This window comes from Pinus tabuliformis, chromosome 8, assembly GCF_031772625.1.
Source record: "Pinus tabuliformis cultivar Carrire ecotype Pingquan chromosome 8, CPIR1, whole genome shotgun sequence".
NCBI classification, from domain to species: Eukaryota; Viridiplantae; Streptophyta; class Pinopsida; order Pinales; family Pinaceae; genus Pinus; species Pinus tabuliformis.
In genome coordinates, this window is record NC_142294.1 from 366,225,272 (window position 1) to 366,237,534 (window position 12,263).

Here is a 12,263-nt window from a genome sequence, read left to right on the forward strand (position 1 = left end):
TGCCCAAGGTTCGTTTGCAACTTTCTTGTTGGTGTGATTAAACCTTCCCCATTGCTTGTCTCTGGTTGATTTTTAGTGGCAATTATTGAACCAGTCTTTGGTATTGATTCAATTTCTTTTCACTACCGAACATAGATCATGATTGTTTGGATCAACCGAGCTTTTTCCACACTTGCTTGTTTGCTTATTTGTTTCTTCCAGATTTAAAGACATCAAAATCAAAAGATTGCATTCATTTAGTATACGAAAGTGAAAGTGAAAGTGAATTTGCATATCCAGTTTGCATATTGGGAAGCGAATGATAAAATCTCTCATTAGTAGTACCCGTGCACTTTAGGAATTGATGTCTATATGCATTGAGTGACTGTCTTTGTTTATCTTGGTTTCCTTGGTTTGGGAATGACCTCTCTACCCTCCCGTAGGTAGGAGTTCATTGAAGTAAAAGGATATTTTGCTCATTCTAGTTGCATCCTAGGATTTGTTGTATACATACGGTAAGACCTGAAAACTGAAACATAATTCAAAATCAACTCTAAAATGAACTGAATAAACCTAACAACGCATTGGAACATAACGCACACTATTTAGAGGTCTAGCCTAGAGACGTGCTCCTACGTCGTTAAACCTAGTCACTATTGTTTTCACTCAAAGTTGGGTGATTCCTCCTTCTGTGACTCAATAGCGGTCTAATACGGAATTGTGCTCCCATGTACCGTCGAGTATATGCTGGGAGACCCCACTAGGTTATCATCCTTTATCATTCTTCAACCCTGATGATGGATCCCACTTGGGATTTGAAACGTTGGTATAAAAATGTTCATACTGTGGATTCTTCGATCACTGATTAAGAAGCCGTGTCTGCCGCCTTGCAAACCGTAACGCACCGAACACAGCATTCGGGAAGATTGACTGCCGTACAAAAAGTCCTTGGTTTTCATATGGCTGCCAAGGTGTATATGCGGTTTCACGGGTTGTTTGATAAACCTTTTGCCTAGTTCTCCAGAATAGTCACTTTCGTTCCTTTTCGGACTCCCTAAAAGAAAAGGTCCATCTGAGCACTTGTCACTTCAGGCTCATTAAATATTCGAAGGTAACTAGAGTCATTTTTTCGTCCTTTTCTCGACTCTTTAAAGATGAAAAGGTCAAGTTTTGTTCCTGTGCCTTAAAATTTATTCGGCCATGTTCACATTTACCCTGTTAGATCTTGTTTGCGTTTTAGCTTGTGTAGGGTCCTTTCTCGTTAAGTTTTCCTAGGATTTTTGAATTGAATCATCCTGGCAGAATCACTGATCCCATCTCCCGTTCCAAGTGACCAAGGGTCTCCATCTTCTGTTGCTCCTGAGGCACCAGTTGTTAGTGATACTCTCCCTGTTATTCCAAGTATCCAACCGCTTAAATCTCGCGCCCTAGAAGACAAGTCTTAAGATATTCATTGGAACCCCGTTTGGGAGCCTTCCGAAGAAGATATTCCTGTTACTTCTCCTAGTGTCTCAGTCCCAATGTCTTCTTTTGACATGGATGACACATCCCCCGTCACGAGTGAATAATCCTTTGTGACGAGCGGTGAAATTCCTATCCCAACGGAAACTTCACCCTTCCGTGTCACCCCTCTCGGTGTCACGTTGCCTTTACACTATAAGGCTTTGAAGGATATTATGGGTTCTAGAACTCCCCTTACGAGTTCCATGTGGTCTCGTACCGTCACTCCGACTTCGGAGCCTTTTACCCCTCAAATTCACAATGTGTCTGTCACCTCAGTCCCGACTATTCCAACTATTTGTGTGGCTTCTTCAGCCCCTGTTGTTAGTGTCATCACTGCATCCTCAGTTGTGACCACTATTGTTGGACCTTCGTCCGAATCTGCGAATAGTGGCCCATCGGCATCTACATCCGGAGTTGTTGATCCTACACTAAATGCCCCACCTTCTTCTGGTTCCATTCCAGCAGGGGGGGCATACGATCAATATTTACAAGCTCTTCAGAATCCGGATCCCCAAGATCCGTTTCATTATTACGATTCTTGAGGAGCTCATATTTATTACCCTGGACCTTTGCCATCTCAACCTGCAGTTGAGGTCTCGGTTCCGTTATCCGTTGCTTGGGGTACCACCGCTTATCATGGTGGCCAAGTACCCCCTGCCAATTTTCAAGGACCACCCTATCAAGGTCAGCCATCTTACGCGCAGCCCTCTAATGGACAGCAGTATTACAGACAACCTTATCCAGGGCAACCTAGAGGCCCACAAGGACAACCCTTCCAGGGACAACCTTCGGCCTCTGGTGGTTCATCTTTTACCTATTTCGGGCAACCTTCTGGTAATCCAAGACAACCTTACATACAACAAGGCCAACCTGGTGTCCAACAAGGCTACCCTTCTGGGCAAGTCGGTCAGCCTTACGTTCAGCAAGGCCAACCCACTGTCCAGTCTAGTCAACCATCTGGACAAATTGGTCAGCCTCAAATCCAACCAGGCCAACCAACTGTCCAGTCTGCTCAGCCATCTGGCCAATCAGGACAACCCTCAGTTGTGCAAGGACAACCCAATACCCAGCAAACTCAACCTTCTGGGCAAATGGGTCAACCTCAATCTCAACTAGGTCAACCTTCTAGCCAGATGACTCAGCCTCAGTTCTCTCAAGGACATCCATCTAGGCCTGCTCAACCAGGCACTCAAATGATTATTGCTTCTCAAGCTCCACCCGATTTTCAGCCCCAGTCTGGGCTCCAGACCCAATCCGGTCCTCAAATGCAGGTTGGGTCTCAATCTCAACCTGCTTATCAAACGCAGCCTGGCTCCCAAGCTCAGTTCGAAGCCCAGCCGCTTTATGGTTTCTAGCAATCCCAAGGGCAAACCCAATTTGCCCCGTACCAAAATTATCAACAACTGCAGGTGAGTCCTTATCAGAATTACTAGCAACCATATGTTGCTCCTGCGGGCCAAGTTGGTAATCAATGGAATGTTGGGGGGCAAATCCAGGGTCAGCCGTCCAGTTACAGCTATAACCCCTATGGACAAAATCCCTACGGACAAAACCCTTCTGGGCCAAATCCGTCCAGACAAAATCAATGGGGGCAACAAGCAGCTGGCTGGAACTCTGGTGCTACCTCCTACCCGCGGCCTCAGATGTCCTTTAACCCTCAATTACCCTTTTTAGCAACGTTGGAGTTACCGGATGTGTCCAAACTGACAAATGATCCTATTCTTCATAATCCGTATTGGCCACCAGTTCCAACTAAGATTCCCGGTGATTGTCCCAAGTTTGACAGTAAAGCTGGAGAAGATCCCCAAGCCCACGTCATGACTTATCATCTATGGTGTTTGTCAAATTCATGGCTTGATGATTCAATCCGGCTCCGCCTTTTTCAACGGACCCTCACTGGCTCTACTGCTAAATGGTATATTGAGTTAGCTCGCAGATCTTTTCAGGACTTTAACTCGTTGGCTATGGCATTTTTAACTCATTTTCAGTTGCCGATTCGATATGAGACGGGCACACATCTCCTGACATCCTTAAAACAAACAACGGCTACGCATATCTCCGATCATATCCATGAATGGAGACGGCGTCGTTGTTTGATTAAGTTTTGGATTCCCGATCAGCTTCTAACCGACTAGTTCACGACCTCATTTGTCGGTCCAATAGCGCGGGACATTGCTATGGGGGCATGTGTAACTGAAGAGCAGGCTATTGTGCGTGCTCAATACCTGGACTTGGTTTACTCCCAGTCCGGTACACTATATGATTATTTGCCTGATGGCCCGAAACTTCCAAAGCCCCGCCAACACCATCTGTTGATGGCGTCATTGGTTCTGTTAATCTGTCCTCTAAGAAATCTTCTGCGAACCCTAGGAAGCAAAAGTCGAATGCTCCGAATGAAAACACTTCTCAGGCTGTATCCAATTCCGGTAATACTTCCGAGGTTAACGCCGTCCAGTCCACCACGGCGGACAAAGCCTCGAAAGGAAAGAAGAAGGGAAAAGGAAAGAATAAAGTTGATCAACCGAAGCAGGATTCCCCTAAACCTCCACCCGAGGAAGGTACCAAGCGCAAGCCTAAGTATCCTTGCCTTATCTGTGACGAGGATCACTATACCAAAGACTGCCCGAGGCGGTCTGAAGTTAGTCGTTTGTTGAAAGGTGCCCCCGGGACTCCTGTCGTGCTCAAAGAGCCTTTTCCCTCGCAGCAAATGCAAATGGTGGCTGATCCATCTCAATCCTCTTCTCCCTTTGGTTCTCAGGTATTTATGGCTGGGACGATTCCCGTCCACATTAGTACTCGGGCAAAAGAGTATCCGTCGCTTGCCGGGAAAGAGCCTGAGGTCCCCTCTAGCACTCCTCCATCCAATTTTGGTCCCCTCCATATCGAGAGACCTAGCATTGAAGTGACCATCCGACCCCCTCTTAAGGGGTACTCCAGAAGTCTTCTTACAACCCTAATGCTCGTGCTGCTCAACACTATAGCATCGTTGAGGACTTAGACCAGGCTCCGTCAGCTATGTCTGCTTTAGAAGTTCTCCAGAGCTGCCCCTCTCAGAGGAAGTCCTTGCTATCGGTGGCATTGACCCGGCCGACTCGAATTTGATTACTTTTGACTTAGACAGTCATATACTGAGACTGCCTCACCAAATTGCCTTCCTTATCCAGGTCATCATCAATTCTAAAACGATTCATCGTACCGTCATTGATGAAGGCGCTTCTACTTGCATAATGTATGTTGCTTGTTGGAAGGTTATTGGTTCTCCGACTCTGAGCCAGTCTCCTACGACCTTGGAAGCCTTTGATGGGAGAGAGTCTCGTCCTTATGGTATACTCCAACGCTTGCCTATTACTTTGGAAGGGAAGACGGTCGAAGTGGAGGTTGAAGTTGTTGATGCCAATTTAACTTACAACCTCCTTTTGGGACGAAGCTAGACATATGCCATGCGAGCCGTGGCTTCATCTCTATTTCGTGTCATTCATTTCCTCATCAGGGGAAGATCGTCACCGTAGACCAGTTGTCCTTCTTCGCCTCCTCCTCTTCCGATGGCAACGTGCCTTTTGTGGAGCATACCTCTGTTCCATGTGAGAGTGTGGGAGCTGGACTCTTTAAAGATCCTGCCCTTATGGGTGTTTTTTCACTCCCGCCTCCCAACGTCGCTCCCATTAATATGATTTCTGTTCGCTCTAATCCTTGGGTTCTTCCCCCCGCTAATCAGATAGAATCTTGGGGCGATGAGATGTCGTTGAGTCCCGTCGAGCTCAACTACGTCGAAATTGTTTCCGCATTGACCCCCTCCTCTGAATCTGCTCCTTCGAGCAGAGCTCTTGACTCGTACGTTCAATTCCCTTAGCTTGGAGATGCCACTTCTTTGGACCCTTTAAAAGAAATTTTTCCTTCTGATGAAGCCATTATTGAGACCATGTCTTTCAAGGAACCCCCTTGGTCCGATCATCACCATCGTTCCTCGTTTCTCCCTGCCCACCGAGAAATGCTTACTTGTCTTGAGCGGTTTGCTCCTTGTCTCCCATCCCAACCCCTTTAGACACCCATCCAAGTTCATCAAGTGTCTTCTGAAGGGAACATGGGAAACATCACGCAAACTCAGCCAATCGACATCTCTGTTAAACCAGGGATTGTCGAGCACATCCATGTTGGAGTAACTTGTACTCCGGAGGAGATTCAGCTTTATACTAATCTTTTTCGCGAATTCCGTGATGTGTTTGCTTGGTCTTACGAAGAGATGCCCGACATCGATCCTAGCATCGTGGTGCATGAGATACCTACATATCCAGGTGCTAAACCTGTTCGGCAGCATTTACACCCTGTGCACCCCCGAAAGGCTACAACTATTAAAGCGGAAGTTGAAAAGCTTCTTAAGGCTGGTTTTATTTACCCCATCCCACTCACAGATTGGGTCTCTAATATTGTCCCTGTGACTAAAAAACAGGGCACTATCAGGGTATGTGTTGATTATCGTGATATTAATCGGGCCTGTCCCAAAGATAACTACCCTACACCCTTCATTGACCAACTCATTGATGAGTGTGCCGGGAGTGAAATGTACTCATTCATGGACGGCTTTTCTGGTTATAACCAGATTAATATTTCGCCTGCGGATCAACACAAGACCGCCTTTATCTGTCTGTGGGGCACTTTCACTTATAAAAAGCTCCCCTTTGGTTTAAAAAATGTCGGTGCCACCTTCCAACGCGCAATGTCTTATGCATTCCATGATATTCGACACATTGTGCAGCCTTACCTGGATGATCTGCCAGCTCATTCAGCAAAGCGCTAGGACCATCCAGCTCACCTTCGTGAAATTTTCCTCCGCTGTCGACACTATCGTATCCAGCTTAATCCACATAAGTGTGTCTTCTGCGTTGAGTCAGGCAGACTTCTCGGGTTCATCGTCTCCCGAGAGGGTATCCGTCTGGATCCCCTTAAAGTTGAAGCCATCCTGAATCTCCCTCCCCCTGCTTCTTTGCAACAATTGCAAAGTTTGCAGGTACAACGATTCATTTCGAACTATGCCGAAGTGGCCAAAGGCTATACGCGGTTATTAAAGCAGGATACCCCTTTTCTTTGGGATGCCGCTGCACAAGAGTCATTTGAGCACCTCAAGGCCCTCCTTGTTTCTGCTCCGTTGTTGCATCCTCCTAATTATCATCGTGACTACACTCTGTATTTAGCCACTGCCGATACCACTATTGGCATGGTTCTAGTTCAAGATGATGATGATGGCACTGAGCATGTCGTTTACTATCTCAGCTGCAATTTACTAGATACGGAAACTCGATACGCTTATGTCGAGAAGTTGGCATTGGCCGCCGTTTGTGTCGTCCAACATTTCTGCCACTATATTTTATTGCGCACCATGACGGTGGTTTCTGATTGCAACCCAATGACGTACATTCTGTCACGTCAGTTACTGGGGGGCAAATACTCAAAGTGGATTGTCATCCTCCAAGAGTTCGACTTGGAGTTCACCACTGCCAAGTCTAAGAAGTCCCTCGTCTTTGCTGAGTTGCTTTGCTCTCTACCATCTCTTACCGTGCCCTCTCAGTTAGAGGACCATATTCCGGATGAAACTCTGTTCTTAATTAGCACCCTCGATCCTTGGTACGGGGATATCATTGTCTATCTTCAGACGTCCTCTTTTCATCCTGATTTGTCCAAGGATGCTCGGCGACGAATTCGCCATCATTCTCAACCCTATCGTATTATTGGGGACACCCTATACCATCTCGGCGCTGACTCTGTTCTCCGCCGATGCTTAACATTCGAGGAAGTCGAATGAGTTCTAAATGACTGCCATTCTGGCGCCTGTGGTGGTCACATGTCCGGGTATGCTACTGCTCAGAAGATCCTCCGTGCTGGTTACTTTTGGCCCTCCATCTTCAAGGATTGCATTCTTGCCGTCCGCTCTTGTCATGAGTGCCAAATCTACCAATGGAAGATGCGCGTGCCTCCCACTCCATTGCACCCTGTCGTTACCATCGGCCCTTTTGCCAAATGGGGCATTGATTATATGACCTGTAACCCTCACTCGGCCAGGGGGCATGGGTATATCATCGTTGTCGTTGATTATTTCACAAAATGGGCCGAGGCGATGCCTACACTATCTGAAGACGGTCACATAGCGGTGCAATTTTTATTTAATCATGTTATCTCACGGTTCGGAGTCCCTCAGGCTATCGTCACTGATCACAGCAAACATTTTCGTAATCATATGATGACTGAGTTAACAACCCAGCTAGGCTTGCGGCATGATAACTCGACACCGTACTATCCTCAGGCCAATGGCCAAGTAGAATTTGTCAACAAAGTTCTAGTTACGATGCTTCAACGCACCATTGGCATGCACAAGTCCAACTGGCACTTGATGTTGTTCTCCGCCTTATGGGCCTACCGAACTTCTGTGAAGGATGCCACCGGGTTCACCCCGTTCCAATTGGTTTACGGGCTGGAGGCTACCCTTCCGATTGAGTGTGAGATCCCTTCTCTGAAATTAGCCGTCGAATTACTCCCCAACACTACTCCGGTAGAAGAACGTCTTCTCTACCTAGAGCGGCTGGACGAGACTTGTCGACTAGCCTCTCTAGCTATTGAAGCACAGAAGAAGAGAGTGAAAACTCACTTCGATCATACTGTCCATCCTCGTTCTTTCGTTGAAGGAGATTTAGTCCTGCTCTATGATCAAGCAAATGATAAGCTGGGGGTAGGCAAATTCGAGCCCATGTCGCACGGGTCTTATATTGTAAAGTGAGTTTTGCGAAAAGGGGCCTATGAGCTGATTGATTATGAAGGGAACCCTCTAGATAAACCCTGAAATGGGCTTTACCTGAAAAAATATTATGCGTGAACTCCATGCACTCTAATTTGTACATACGTGTGTTTTCGACAGGTGTGTTGTGTATGTGTTTTCATGTTTGGCTTGGTGTAGGCATAATTGCCACTTATTGTGTCTTTTGCTTCTTGTGCAGATGTCTGGTACGCCTTACGTTGGTTTCGTTGATGGTGCCTGCCGCAGTACCCGCAACCTTTCTTCTGCGGCATAGGTGATCTACGATCCTCACGATGAGTTGGTAGACCTTCAAGGTGTTTGTCTGGATTGTACCACAAACAATGTCGCTGAATATAGCGTTGTTATTGAGTTACTGACTGAAGCTATCAACCTCGGTATTCGTACATTGGTCTTGAATCTGGATTCTTAGCTTGTTGTCCACCAGCTTAATGGGCGTTATTCCGTCAGAGACCATCGGATTTTAAAGTTGTATTTACGTGTTAAATTGTTAGAAAGGAATTTTGATTTTATTACATATCAGCACATTCCCAGAAGATTAAACACATTAACTGATGCATTAGCAAACCATGTATTAGACAAACATTTGCGTAACATGTAATCAAAACAGCATATAGAAGCATTCAAAACACAATAATGAACCATAGGAATATGTATATATATATATATATATATATATATATATATATATATATATATATATCTCATGTGGCGCACCGAGACGCTCAGAAAATAAGTGTCTATGTCCAAATAGGGTCTGTGTTCTCCATACATCCAAGACACGTCTCTCAAAAAATCAGCAGGAAATAAAACCTAAGCATCTATTGCGGTGGGTTATGCTCTTTATAGCATACCATCACTCATGCCACTTGCCTCAACAGGCGGTGAACCCTGGGTATCACTCCTACTATATGTATCTGGAACTCTATGGGGACCTCCTCGACCCCCATGTAATCAGGGATCCCCACTGTCAGGCCCTCAAGATTTTGGGCCACTGTCTCCACCGAATCACCAGCTGGGGGAGCCAAGGCCAGCTCTCTGATGCCCTGTGGGTCCCTTCGTGCCTCTGGAGCCAGTCCTACAGGCCTCACTAGTCCCACATCTGCAAATACCATAGAGTACATCATTAGGACATATACATAAAAAATCTAAAAAACATCATAAAAGATAAAATGCAAAAATAATGTGATCAAGTGTTTCACCACCATCGTCCCACTGCTCGCCAGCGGGCAGCTGCATGTCGAGGTCTCCACGAAAGTCCATACCAGCATATGGCCAGTCCTCGACGAAGATCGTCTGGCGATCCAACCACTCACGGAATAGTGTCCCCCACGACACTGGTCGTCCGCCACCTCCTCGTGGCATAACATGTGCCCACCGTGTGATCCTAGTCTCCCGTGGTCTGGGCAAATCCAAGTCCATGTCCTGCAACTGCAGCGTTGGCACCCACTCCAGCATGAGCGGGATCAAGATAGACCCGTAGCCGAATTGTTTCGTCTCCCCACGACGACAGTTGGTAAGTTGTCTCTTCATGTTTGTCGTCACTGTTTCCGCCCAGTTGAACATGGTCGGGTTGAGGCATTCAAGAGCCAACCAGAGTTGGGTCTTTGATGCCTCATGTTGGGCTTGGGAGCCCGCTGCCCTCATCACCATGAATAGAACTGCACGAAGAACCAAGTCTTCCACCGTCGGAATTGCCACCTTCCTGCTTCTCGTTTTGCATGCCCGTGGGCACACTCGTGCCATCAACATCTCTAGTGATTCGCTCCCAGTCCATTGGCCCTCTAGAATCGGCCTCTCGCCGCGACGGGACAATCCAGTCAGGAAATATATGTCTGTAGCATCGAACTCAATGTCTCTGCCACGGATGATGAATTTTCCATCTGTTGGGTTCCAAGCACGAATCAGCAGCTCTAACAAATCGGGTTGGGCCCGAAGGTGCAGAGTAAGGAAGAATTTTAGCAACCCGCACGCACGTAAAGCATTTCGACACCCAGCATCAGCAAAAGCTTCCTCATCGTTGACATCGTGAGTTCGTTCCTGCCAAACAAATGCCATGATGCCCTGCATGACAAGAAAAAATGACTTAGAACTCCTGTAAATTTAAATTTATAATTTACGCAGAAATTTAATTTTACGTCGCCATCGCGACGCTCAGTTCATAGTTCGTTTTTCTTGCGATCAGCGCGAGAATACATCAGTTTCTCACGATGATCCGAAAGTGCTACGTGTAAAATACGCTCGGTCATCGCGGACCCGAGCGGCTTTCCCGCGATGACCGAGAGGCGGACGCCGTTTCAAAAAACCGTCTAAATTCATCTACCTAGCACCAAATTACGTGAAGAAAACTACTAAAATGTAGTGCACAGCGAAATGTACTTACTTGGCGAAGGTTTCAGGACGAACTGTGGACGGATGAGGCCGGAATCAGCTTGGGAACTTTGCTCAAGTTGGTGCTCCAACACTCCAATGGTAAAATGAACAGTGCAAATGGTAAAAAACAAATGAATTACCCCTTTTATAGTAATTTTTGAAAATTAAAAAGTTATATATTTAAAAAAATGTGGGTTTTTTCTCATTTTTATCACATGGTTAATTAAAATTTGGCTTTTTAACTATGTCTCCGTATAAATTGATCATTTTATCTCGAATGGGTTTTACGTTTGACGTGTCTTGTGCAGAACTACAGGTAGTGAGGTTATGTCATGCTTCGTGTACACTTGATCCGTAAAGTCTTCTTTAACGCTCTTTTCTGACTTAAAAGACGAAAAGATAGCCGAGTTATCCCTTTTGACTCGTTAAACGAAATAAGAGGCAGTTTGCTTTAAGCTCTTTTCCGACCATGTAAACACGAAAAAGATTGCCGAGCTTTTGTCGTTTCAAGCTTGTTATTGGTTATGAAACGACGTGATTTCGATCGCTTTTCTACTCTTTCGGGTCAAGATCACTAATCACGAAAAGTACTCCTTGATCGTAATGGTCAAGCGGTTCTTTCGAGTATCGTTTTATACTTTTTCGGGCTCGAGAGACACAAATTTACGAAAAAGGACCCCCCTGGAGTTTTCTTTTCCGTGTCTTTTTCAAACTCTCTAAACATGAAAAAGACTCTGAGTCTTACCTATGTCGAACTCGTTAAACCTTGACGACATTGGACTCGTCACCATGACGAAACTCGAGCTTCTCCTTCCTAGGGCTCGTTAAACTATTACTAGATTGGATTCGACCCAAGATCGAACTTATATTACAAGCATATGCTATCCCCTTCAAGCTTGTTTTCAAAAATAATTGGGGTACTCGCCAGCAATGGTGGGGGAAAATTTGGAAATCATCATGGCAGCTAGTCACTCTTGAACATCGACACTTTTGCTTCTTGTTGGGTTGGGATATCCATACATTGTCATTTGGCCTTCCACGGGTTTGGGTTGCCATTTAGCCTCATTCCATCGGATCCATGCTGTCTCCATCAAAGCCTCTGATGCCTTGGTACTTGAATACTGCCACCCTCCGGAGTCGTGTCGCCGACATGTTCAAGAGTATAATCCTTCTGCAGTTTACATCCTTGGCCCCTCCTCTGATACTCTGTTTCACCATCTATCGCTTGTTCCTTATCTCGCGTCGTTGATGGGGAAACATTATGGCCCTCCTGCAACGGATTGTCTCCTGTCGACATCAGCTCATTATCTAGGAGATTGATCTAAAGATCCCCTTTGGTACCTTAGAGCTTGCATGCCTCAATGGCAAGTTCTTCGCACCTGACGGTCGACTTTCATCATTGGTCGTCGATTGGGTGATTCCGCGAGTGTTCGACTCCAGCTCATTTTTCACACTTCGTGGATTGTACTAGACAGTACCTTGAGAACCATTGGCATTATTGGTGGTTTCTCTCACGCTTGTTAACGGTTTTCATCATTGACCGGTAATCAAACGACTTTCTATCATGCTCAACTCTAGCACATCTATTCGCATGCTAGAATTTGTA

The 12,263-nt window shown here is 46.0% G+C and overlaps 1 protein-coding gene across 2 annotated transcripts in view; it reads right to left on the reverse strand.

Annotated features, from left to right (window-relative positions):
• Positions 1 to 12,263, reverse strand: part of LOC149235636 (short integuments 2, mitochondrial-like) — a 267,031-nt gene that overhangs the window by 11,327 nt on the left and 243,441 nt on the right. The window lies entirely within an intron of this gene.